The following is a 10598-nucleotide window of genomic DNA, read 5'->3' on the forward strand; positions in this document are numbered from 1 at the left end:
GCATAAAAAATACAATTATCTCTAGATTCAAGTATACAAAATAAACTGATGCATTCTCTTGGATTTAGTGACAATGCTTCTCGAAATTTGTACCAAGATAAAATATCAGAGGGGTGAACAAAAAATGAATGGATAAGATGTTCATCTCAACATTGTTTAAAGTACTATATAATGGCTATATTACATAACTTCATACAGTGGAACACTGTGGCCATAAAAATGATGGTGAAGATTGTGTTTATTGCCATGGAAAGCTATCCATGCAATATTATTGTTGTTATTATTTTAAATAGAGATATGATCTTGCTGTGTTGCCCAGGCTGGAGCACACTGGTGTGATCATAGCTCACTACAGCGTTTAACTCCTGGACTCAAGCAATCCTCCCACCTCAGCCTCCTGAGTAGCTGGGACTACAGCATGCTCCACCATGCCCTGATAATTATAAAAATTTTTCAGTGATAGGGTCTCACTATATTGCCCAGGCTGGTCTCAAACTCCTGGGCTCAAGCAATCCTCCTGCCTCAGCCTCCTGAGTAGCTGAGACTATAGGCATGTGCTACCATGTCCAGCTGGTGCAATATTATTCAGTTAAAAATGCAGGCTACAGCTCTTTTTCATGGTGGCTCGAAAGCGATCAGCTGCTTCAAGATGAAGCTGAACATCTTCCTGGCCACTGCCTGCCAGAAACTCATTGAAGTGGACAATGAACACAAACTTCATACTTTTTATGAGAAGTGTATGGCCACAGAATTTGCTGCTGATGCTCTGGGTAAAGAATGGAAGTGTTATGTGGTCTGAATCAACAATGGGAATGACAAACAAGGTTTCCCTATGAATCAGGGTGTCTTGACCCACGGCCATGTCCACCTGCTGCTGAATAAAAGGCATGCCTGTTACAGACCAAGAAGAACCGGAAAAAGAAAGCAAAAATCTGCACGTGGTTGCATTGTGGATGCCAATCTGAGCATTGTCAACTTGGTTATTGCAAAAAAAGGGGAGAAGGATATTCCTGGACTGACTGATGCTATGGTGCCTTGTCGTCTCGGGCCCAAAAGAGCTAGCAGAATCTGCAAACTTTTCAGTCTCTCTGAAGATGATGATGTCTACCAGTGTGTTGTAAGAAAGGCTTTAAACAAAGAAGGTAAGAAACCTAGGACCAAAGCACCCACGACTAAGTATCTTGTTACTCCACGTGTACTGCGGCACGAATGGTGGCATATTGCTCTGAAGGAACAGAGAATTAAGGAAAATAAGGAAGTAGCTGCAGAATATGCTAAACTTTTGGCCAAGAGAATGAAGGAGGCTAAAGAGAAGCATCAAGAACAGATTGCCAAGAGACGCAGACTGTCCTCTCTGCGAGTTTCTACTTCCAAGTCTGAATCTCGTCAAAAATAAGATTTTTTGAGTAACAAATAAATAAGACAGACTAAAAAAAAATGCAGGTTACAAATTGTCATTTAATATCTCATTTAAATAAAGATATGATAAAGAAAAGCACGGAACATATTCACTGAAATGATGATTGTCTCTGGACAGTGTGATTATTTGTGATCCTTATTATCTGGTTGTGTGACCTTGAGAAAAAAACTTAGCCCCTCCGTACCTCTCAGTTTCATCATCAGCAAAATGGTGGCAATAATATTTCCTACCTCATGGCTAATATGAGGAATTTAACATATTTACATATGTAAAGCATTTAGAAGAGCACTGAACACATCACACATACTAAAAAACTATTAGCTATCATACTCATTATCCTAATTGTCCATATTTTCCAATTTTATGATGGTGTATGTGTTATTTTTATAACCAGTAAAGACAATAAACTACTTTTTTCAAAAAGATAGCTCTCACAGAGGAGGAGGGAATTAAATTCATTCCTATCTATAAGAATAGTGGCCGGGTACAGTGGCTCACGCCTGTAATCCCAGCATTTTGGGAGGCCAAGGCAGATGGATCACCTGAGGTCAGGAGTTCAAGAGCAGCCTGGCCAACATGGCGAAACCCCATCTCTACTAAAAATACAAAAAGTAGCCAGGCATGGTGGCGTGCGAATGTAATCCCAGCTACTTGGGAGGCTGAGGCAGGAGAATTGCTTGAACCTGGGAGGTGGATGTTGCAGTGAGTGAGATCACGTCACTGCACTCCAGCCTGGGCAAGAAGAGCATAACTCTGTCTCCAAAAAAAAAAAAAAAAACAGAAAAAGAAAAAAGAACAGTAAGTCACTTAATTCCCATTTACCCAAAAAGTTAAAATAGTCAGATGCTTTTTTAAAAATTATTATTATACTTTATTATAGGTATATGTGTGCCATGTTGGTTTGCTGTACCCATCAACTCGTCATTTACATTAGGTATTTCTCCTAATGCTATTCCTCCCCCACCCCCCAGTCCCCTGACAGGCCCTGGTGTGTGATGTTCCCTGACCTGTGTCCAAGTATTCTCATTGTTCAATTCCCATCTACAAGTGAGAACATGTGGTGTTTGGTTTTCTGTCTTTGTGATAGTTTGCTGAGAATGATGGTTTCCAGCTTCATCCATGTCCCTGCAAAGGACATAAACTCATCCTTTTTTATGGCTGCATAGTATTCCACGATGTATATGTGCCACATTTTCTTAATCCAGTCTATCATTGTTGGACATTTGGGTTGGTTCCAATTCTTTGCTATTGTGAATAGTGCCGCAATAAACATACATGTACATGTGTCTTTATAGTAGCATGATTTATAATCCTTTCAGTATATACCTAGTAATGGGATGACTGGGTCAAATGGTATTCTAGTTCTAGATCCTTGAGGAATCACCACACTGTCTTCCACAATGGTTGAACTAATTTACACTCCCACCAACAGTGTAAAAGCGTTCCTATTTCTCCACATCCTCTCCAGCATCTGTTGTTTCCTGACTTTTTAATGATTGCCATTCTAATTGGTGTGAGATGGTATCTCACTGTGGTTTTGATTTGCATTTCTCTGATGACCAGTGATGGTGAGCATTTTTTCATGTGTCTGTTGGCTGCATAAATGTCTTCTTTTGAGAAGTGTCTGTTCATATCCTTTGCCCACTTTTTGATGGGGTTGTTTGTTTTTTTCTTGTAAATTTGTTTGGGTTCTTTGTAGATTCTGGATATTAGCCCTTTGTCAGATGAATAGATTGCAAAAATTTTCTCCCATTCTGTAGGTTGCCTGTTCACTCTGATGGTTTCTTTTGCTATGCAGAAGCTCTTTGTTTAATTAGATCCCATTTGTCTATTTTGGCTTTTGTTGCCATTGCTTTTGGTGTTTTAGTCATGAAGTCCTTGCCCATGCCTATGTCCTGAATGGTATTGCCTCGGTTTTCTTCTAGGGTTTTTATGGTTTTAGGTCTAACATTTAAGTCTTTAATCCATCTTGAATTGATTTTTGTATAAGGTGTAAGGAAGGGATCCAGTTTCAGCTTTCAACTTATGGCTAGCCAGTTTTCCCAACACCACTTATTAAATAGGGAATCCTTTCCCCATTTCTTTTTTTTGTCAGGTTTGTCAAAGATCAGATGGTTGTAGATGTGTAGTATTATTTCTGAGGACTCTGTTCTGTTCCATTGGTCTATATCTCTGTTTTGGTACCAGTACCATCCTGTTTTGGTTACTGTAGCCTAGTAGTATAGTTTGAAATCAGGTAGCATGAGGCCTCCAGCTTTGTTCTTTGGCTTAGGATTGTCTTGGCAATGCGGGCTCTTTTTTGGTTCCATAGGAACTTGAAAGTAGTTTTTTCCAATTCTGTGAAGAAAGTCATTGGTAGCTTGATGGGGATGGCATTAAATCTATAAATTACCTTGGGGAGCATGGCCATTTTCATGATATTGATTCTTTCTGTCCATGAGCATGGAATGTTCTTCCATTTGTTTGTATCCTCTTTTATTTCATTGAGCAGTGGTTTGTAGTTCTCCTTGAAGAGATCCTTCACATCCCTTGTAAGTTGGATTCCTAGGTATTTTATTCTCTTTGAAGCAATTGTGAATGGGACTTCACTCATGATTTGGCTCTCTGTTTGTCTGTTACTGGTGTATAGGAATGCTTGTGATTTTTGCACATTGATTTTGTGTCCTGAGACTTTGCTGAAGTTGCTTATCAGCTTAAGGAGATTTGGGGCTGAGACGATGGGGTTTTCAAAATATACAGTCATGTCATCTGCAAACAGGGACAATTTGACTTCCTCTTTTCCTAATTGAATACCCTTTCTTTCTTTCTCTTGCCTGATTGCCCGGGCCAGAACTTTCAACACTATGTTGAATAGGAGCGGTGAGAGAGGGCATCCCTGTCTTGTGCCAGTTTTCAAAGGGAATGCTTCCAGTTTTTGCCCATTCAGTATGATATTAGCTGTGGGTTTGTCATAAATAGCTCTTATTATTTTGAGATACGTTCCATCAATACCTAGTTTATTGAGAGTGTTTAGCATGAAGGGCTGTTGAATTTTGTCAAAGGCCTTTTCTGCATCTATTCAGATAATTGTGGTTTTTGTCGTTGGTTCTGTTTATATGATGGATTATGTTTATTGATTTGCATGTGTTGAACCAGCCTTGCATCCCAGGGATGAAGCTATCTTGATCATGGTGGATGAGCTTTTTGATGTGCTGCTGGATTCAGTTTGCCAGTATTTTATTGAGGATTTTTGGATCAATGATCATCAGGGATATTGGTCTACAATTCTCTTTTTTTTGTTGTATCTCTGCCTGGTTTTGGTATTAGGATGATGCTGGCCTCATAAAATGAGTTAGGGAGGATTCCCTCTTTTTCTATTGATTGGAATGGTTTCAGAAGGAGTGCTACCAGCTCCTCTTTGTACCTCTGGTAGAATTCGGCTGTGAATCCGTCTGGTCCTGGATTTTTTTGGTTGGTAGGCTATTAATTATTGCCTCAATTTCAGATCCTGATATTGGTCTATTCAGGGATTCCAGTTCTTCCTGGTTTAGTCTTGGGAGGGTGTATTATCCATTTCTTCTAGATTTTCTAGTTTATTCATGTAGAAGTGTTTATAGTATTCTCTGATGGTAGTTTGTATTTCTGTGGGATCGGTGGTGATATCCCCTTTATCATTTTTTATTGCATCTATTTGATTCTTCTCTCTTTTCTTCTTTATTAGTCTTGCTAGTGGTCTATCAATTTTGTTGGTATTTTCAAAAAACCAGCTCCTGGATTCATTGATTTTTTTGAAGGTTTTTTTGTGTCTCTATCTCCTTCAGTTCTGCTCTGATCTTAGTTATTTCTTGCCTTCTGCTAGCTTTTGAATGTGTTTTCTCTTCCTTCTCCAGTTCTTTTAACTGTGATGTTAGGGTGTCAATTTTGGATCCTTCCTGCTTTCTCTTGTGGGCATTTAGTGCTATAAATTTCCCTCTACACACTGCTTTAAATGTGTCCCAGAGATTCTGGTATGTTGTGTCTTTGTTCTCTTTGGTTTCAAAGAACATCTTTATTTCTGCCTTCATTTCGTTATGTACCCAGTAGTCATTCAGGAGCAGGTTGTTCAGTTTCCATGTAGTTTGAGCGGTTTTGAGTGAGTTTCTTAATCCTGAGTTCTAGTTTGATTGCACTGTGGTCTGAGAGACGGTTTATAATTTCTGTTCTTTTACATTTGCTGAGGAGTGCTTTACTTCCAACTACGTAGTCAGTTTTCAATAAGTGTGATGTGGTGCTGAGAAGAATGTATATTCTGTTGATCTGGGGTGGAGAGTCCTGTTGATGTCTATTAGGTCTGCCTGGTGCAGAGCTGAGTTCACTTCCTGGATATCCTTGTTAACTTTCTGTCTCATGGAGCTTTCTAATGTTGACAGTGGGGTGTTAAAGTCTCCCATTATTATTGTGTGGGGAGTCTAAGTCTCTTTGTAGGTCTCTAAGGATTTGCTTTATGGATCTGGGTGCTCCTGTATTGGGTGCATATATGTTTAGGATAGTTAGCTCTTCTTGTTGAATTGATCCCTTTACCATTATGTAATGGCCTTCTTTGTCTCTTTTGATCTTTGTTGCTTTAAAGTCTGTTGTTTCAGAGACTAGGATTGCAACCCCTGCTTTTTTTTGTTTTCCATTTGCATGGTAGATCTTCCTCCATCCCTTTACCTTTGGTCTTTGATGTTGGTGATCTACAGATGGAGTTTTGGTGTAGATGTCCTTTTTGTTGATGTTGGTGCTATTCCTTTCTGTTTGTTAGTTTTCCTTCTAACAGTCAGGTCCCTCAGCTGCAGGTCTGTTGGAGTTTGCTGGAGGTCCACTCCACACCTTGTTTGCCTGGGTATCACCAGTGGAGGCTGCAGAACAGCAAATATTGGAGAATAGCAAATGTTGCTCCCTGATCCTTCCTCTGGAAGCTTCATCCCAGAGGGGCACCCACCTATATGAGGTGTCTATTGTCCCCTACTGGGAGGTGCCTCCCAGTTAGGCTACACACGGACCCACTTGAGGAGGTAGTCTGTGCGTTCTCAGAGCTCAAACACCATGCTAGGAGTATCACCACTCTCTTCAGAACTGTCAGACAGGGACATTTAAGTCTGCAGAAGCTGTCTGCTGTCTTTTGTTCAGCTATGCCCTGCCCACAGATGTGGAGTCTATAGAGGCAGTAGACCTTGCTGATCTACAGTGGGATCCACCCAGTTCGAGCTTCCTGGCTAGTTTGTTTACCTACTCAAGCCTCAGCAATGGCAGATGCCCCTCCCCCAGCCAGGCTGCCACCTCACTGTTTGATCTCAGTCTGCTGTGCTAGCAGTGAGCAAGGCTCCGTGGGCATGAGACCCACTAAGCCAGGCACAGGAGAGAATCTCCTTGTCTGCCAGTTGCTAAGACCTTGGGAAAAGTGCAGTATTTGGACGGGAGTGTCCTGTTTTTCCAGGTACAGTCTGTCCTGGCTTCCCTTGGCTAGGAAAAGGAAATCCCCCAATCCCTCGTGCTTCCTGGGTGAGGCAATGCCCCGCCCTGCTTTGGCTCGCCCTCCGTGGGCTGCACCCACTGTCCAACCAGTCCCAGTTAGATGAACCAGGTACCTCAGTTGGAAATGCAGAAATCACCCATCTTCTGCATCGATCACGCTGGGAGCTGCAGACCGGAGCTCTTCTTATTCAGCCACCTTGGAAAACAAGTCTTAGTCAGATGGTTTTAATGTCTAATTTTTTTTATCTATTCTAAATAAGAATTCACTTAACATATGCATTAGTCCATTCTTACATTGCTATAAAGAAATACCCGAGGCTGGGTGATTTACAATGAAAAGAGATTTAATTGTCTCATGGTTTGGCAGGCTTTAAGGAAGCATAGTGCTGGCATCTGCTTCTGGTGAGGCCTCAGAAAGGTTACAATCATGTTGGAAGGCAATCGGGATCCAGCATGTCACATGGAGAGAACAAGAGCAAGAAAGAGAGGGAGGAAATGCCATGCCCTTTTAAAAATAACCAGATCTCAGGTGAACTAACAGAGTGAGAACCCACTCATCATGAAGGTGATACCATTCATCAAAGATCTGCCCCCATAATCCAATATCTCCCACTTGGCCCCACCTCCAAAATTGAGGATTACATTTCAACATGAGATTAGGAGGAGTCAAACACCCAAACCACATCATTCCCCTTCCAGCCCCTCAAATCTCATGTCCTTCTCACATTATAAAATACAGTCATCCCTTCCAACAGTCCCCCAAAGCCTTACCTCATTCCAGCATTAATTCAATCAAAAGTCCAAAGTCACATCTGAGTCTCAAGTTGAGTTCCTTTTACCTACAAGCCTGTGAAGTCAAAACAAGTTATTTACACCCAAAATACAATGGTGGTAGAGGCATTGAGTAGACACTCTATTCCAAAAGGGAGAAATCAGCCAAAAGAAAGAGGCAATTGGCCCCATGCAAGTCTGAAACCCAGCAGGGTAGGCATTAAACTTTAAATTCCAAAATAATTTCCCTTGCCTCCATGTCCTGTATCCTGGGCATACTGGTGCAAGATGTGGGTTCCCAAAGCCTTGGGCAGCTTTGCCCTTATGGCTTTACAGAATGCAATTTGTGGCTGCTCTAATGGGCTGGAGTTAAGTTCCTGTGGCTTTTTCATGCTGAGCTTGCAAGCTGCTGTGGCTTTACCATTCTCAGGTCTGGAGGTTCGTGGCCCTCTTCCTACAGCTCCACTAGGCAGTGTCCTGCTGGGGACTCTGTAGGGTCTCAAACCCCACATTTCCTCTCAGTACTGCCCTAGTAGCGTTTCTCTGTAGGGACTCTGTCCCTACTGCAGGCTTCTGCCTGGGCATCTAGGCTTTTCCATATATCCTCTGGAATCTAGGTGGGAGTTGCCAAGCCTCCTTTACTCTTGCATTTTGTACACCTGCAGCCTTAACACCATGTGGAAGCTGCCAAGGCTTACAGTGGTTTTCACTTTCCAAAGTGGCAGCTTGAGCTGTACCTATGGCCCTGTGAGCCATGGGTGGAGCTGGAGTGGCCAGGATGCAGAGAGTGGTGTCCTAAGACTGAGCAGGGAAGCAATGCCCTCTGCCTGGCCCCTGAAATAATTCTTTCCTCCTAGGCCTCTGACCTGTAATGAGAGGGGCTGCCTCAAAGATTTCTGAAATGTCTTTAAGTCCTTCTTCCCATTGTCATGGATATTAGCACCTGGCTCCCTTTTAGTTATGCCAGTCTCTTTAGCAAGTGGTTGGTCCACAGCCTGCTTGGATTCTTTCTCTACCACAGAGCCAGGCAGAAAATTTTCCAAACTTTTATGCTCTGCTTCCCTTTTAAATATAAGTTCCAACTTATTTAAGTCATTTCTTTGCTCCTTCATCTGATATAGGCTCTTAGAAGCAGCCATGCTACATCTTTTTTTTTTTTTTTTTTTTTTTATTTTTTAGACAGAGTTTTGCTCTGTTGCCCAGGCTAGAGTGCAGTGGTGCTATCTTGGCTCACTGCAAGCTCTGCCTCCCAGATTCATGCCATTCTCCTGCCTCAGCCACCCGAGTAGCTGGGACTACAGGCGCCCGCCACCACACCTGGCTAATTTTTTGTAGTTTTAGTAGAGACGGGGTTTCACCATGTTAGCCAGGATGGTCTCAATCTCCTGACCTCGTGATCCACCCGCCTTGGCCTCCCAAAGTGCTGGGATTATAGGCGTGAGCCACCACGCCTGGCCCATGCTACATCTTGAATAATTTGCTGCTTAGAAATTTCTTCTGCCAGATACCCTGCATCATCATTCTTAAGTTCAAACTTCTGCAATTTCCTAGAGCATGGACACAATACAGCCAAGTTTTTTTGCTAGGGTGTAACAAGGGTGGCCTTTGCTACAGTTCCCAATAACTTCCTCATTTCCATCTAAGACCTTGTCAGCTTTGCTCTCACTTTCCATATTTCTATCAGCATTTTGGTCACAACCATTCAAACTTTCCCTCATCTTCCTGTCTTCTTCTGACCCCTCCAAACTCTTTCAGCCTCTGTTTGTTACTCAGTTGCAAAGCCAATTTCACATTTTCAGGTATCTTTATAGCAATGCCTTCCTCCCCAGTACCAATTTTCTATGTTAGTCCATTCTTGCATTGCTATATATAAATACCCAAGACTGGGTAATTTATAAAGAAAAAAAGGTTTAATTGGCTCACAATCCTGCAGGCTTTACCAGAAGCATGGCACTGGCATCTGCTTCTGATGAGGCCTCAAGAAGCTTACGATCATGGCAGAAGGTGATGGGAGCCAGCATGTCACATGGAGAGAAGAGGCGCAAGAGAGAGTGGAAGGAAGTTCCATGCTCTTTTAAACAACCAGAGCTCAAGTGACTGACAGAGTGAGAACCTATTCATTATGAAGGAGATGGTGCTAAGCCATTCATGAAGGATCTGTCCCATGATCCAATACCTCCCATTAGGTTCCACCTCCAACATTGGGAATTACATTTCAACATGAGATTGGAGGCAACAAACATCTAAACCACATCACCATATATGGATTAATTCCAGTATTAGGTTTCTTAGTGTTAATTCAGGCTAAAGAGTAACAATTAAACAGGAGTAAAGACTGACATATATGTACTGATGTCAAAATGTGTTATTGATGTAACAATTGGCAATTAAAAAATCATACTGATACTTTGCACCACAGTTGTTTGTGGGTAAAGAATAATCTTTGTTTGGAACAGAGGCATTTGATAGGTAAATGTCAGATAAATGGTGGATACCAAAGCCTGGGTGTAGATTGGGACAGTGCTTTACAGAGGAAAAAAAATTACTGTTCTTCAATGAAAGATGAGAAAAGGAGAGTTGAGGTAAGGGAAGGGGAGGAAAAGATAAGAGGATAAAAGAGGAGGAGGGGGGACAAAAGGGGACAGTAGAGGAGGTGAGAAGGGAGTGGGGAAGAGGAAAAAGAAAGAAGTTGGATGGAGCACTGGAGGAAGAGAGTCAACAAAGGACTTCCTAGAAATGTGCAAGTTATTGTGGGCAGTAAGTGATATGATCGACCCACTGATTCTGTAGAGTCTACATACTTTGGCTGGTGGAAAATTATGCAAAGGCTGCATTTCACATCTATGTTGGTGCTGGTTGGTCAGCGATAGCATAGATGAAGATTCTTGAGGCGCAGGGGATTATGGACCACATACATTTTCAGTAATTCATA

At 42.0% G+C, this 10598-nt stretch overlaps 1 pseudogene; it reads left to right on the forward strand.

The window, feature by feature from the left end:
• The first annotated feature begins 649 nt into the window (after positions 1-649).
• On the forward strand, positions 650-1396 carry LOC100971767 (small ribosomal subunit protein eS6-like; annotated as a pseudogene).
• The last annotated feature ends 9202 nt before the right edge of the window (positions 1397-10598 follow it).

Source organism: Pan paniscus, chromosome 9 (genome assembly GCF_029289425.2).
Source record: "Pan paniscus chromosome 9, NHGRI_mPanPan1-v2.0_pri, whole genome shotgun sequence".
Taxonomy (NCBI): Eukaryota; Metazoa; Chordata; class Mammalia; order Primates; family Hominidae; genus Pan; species Pan paniscus.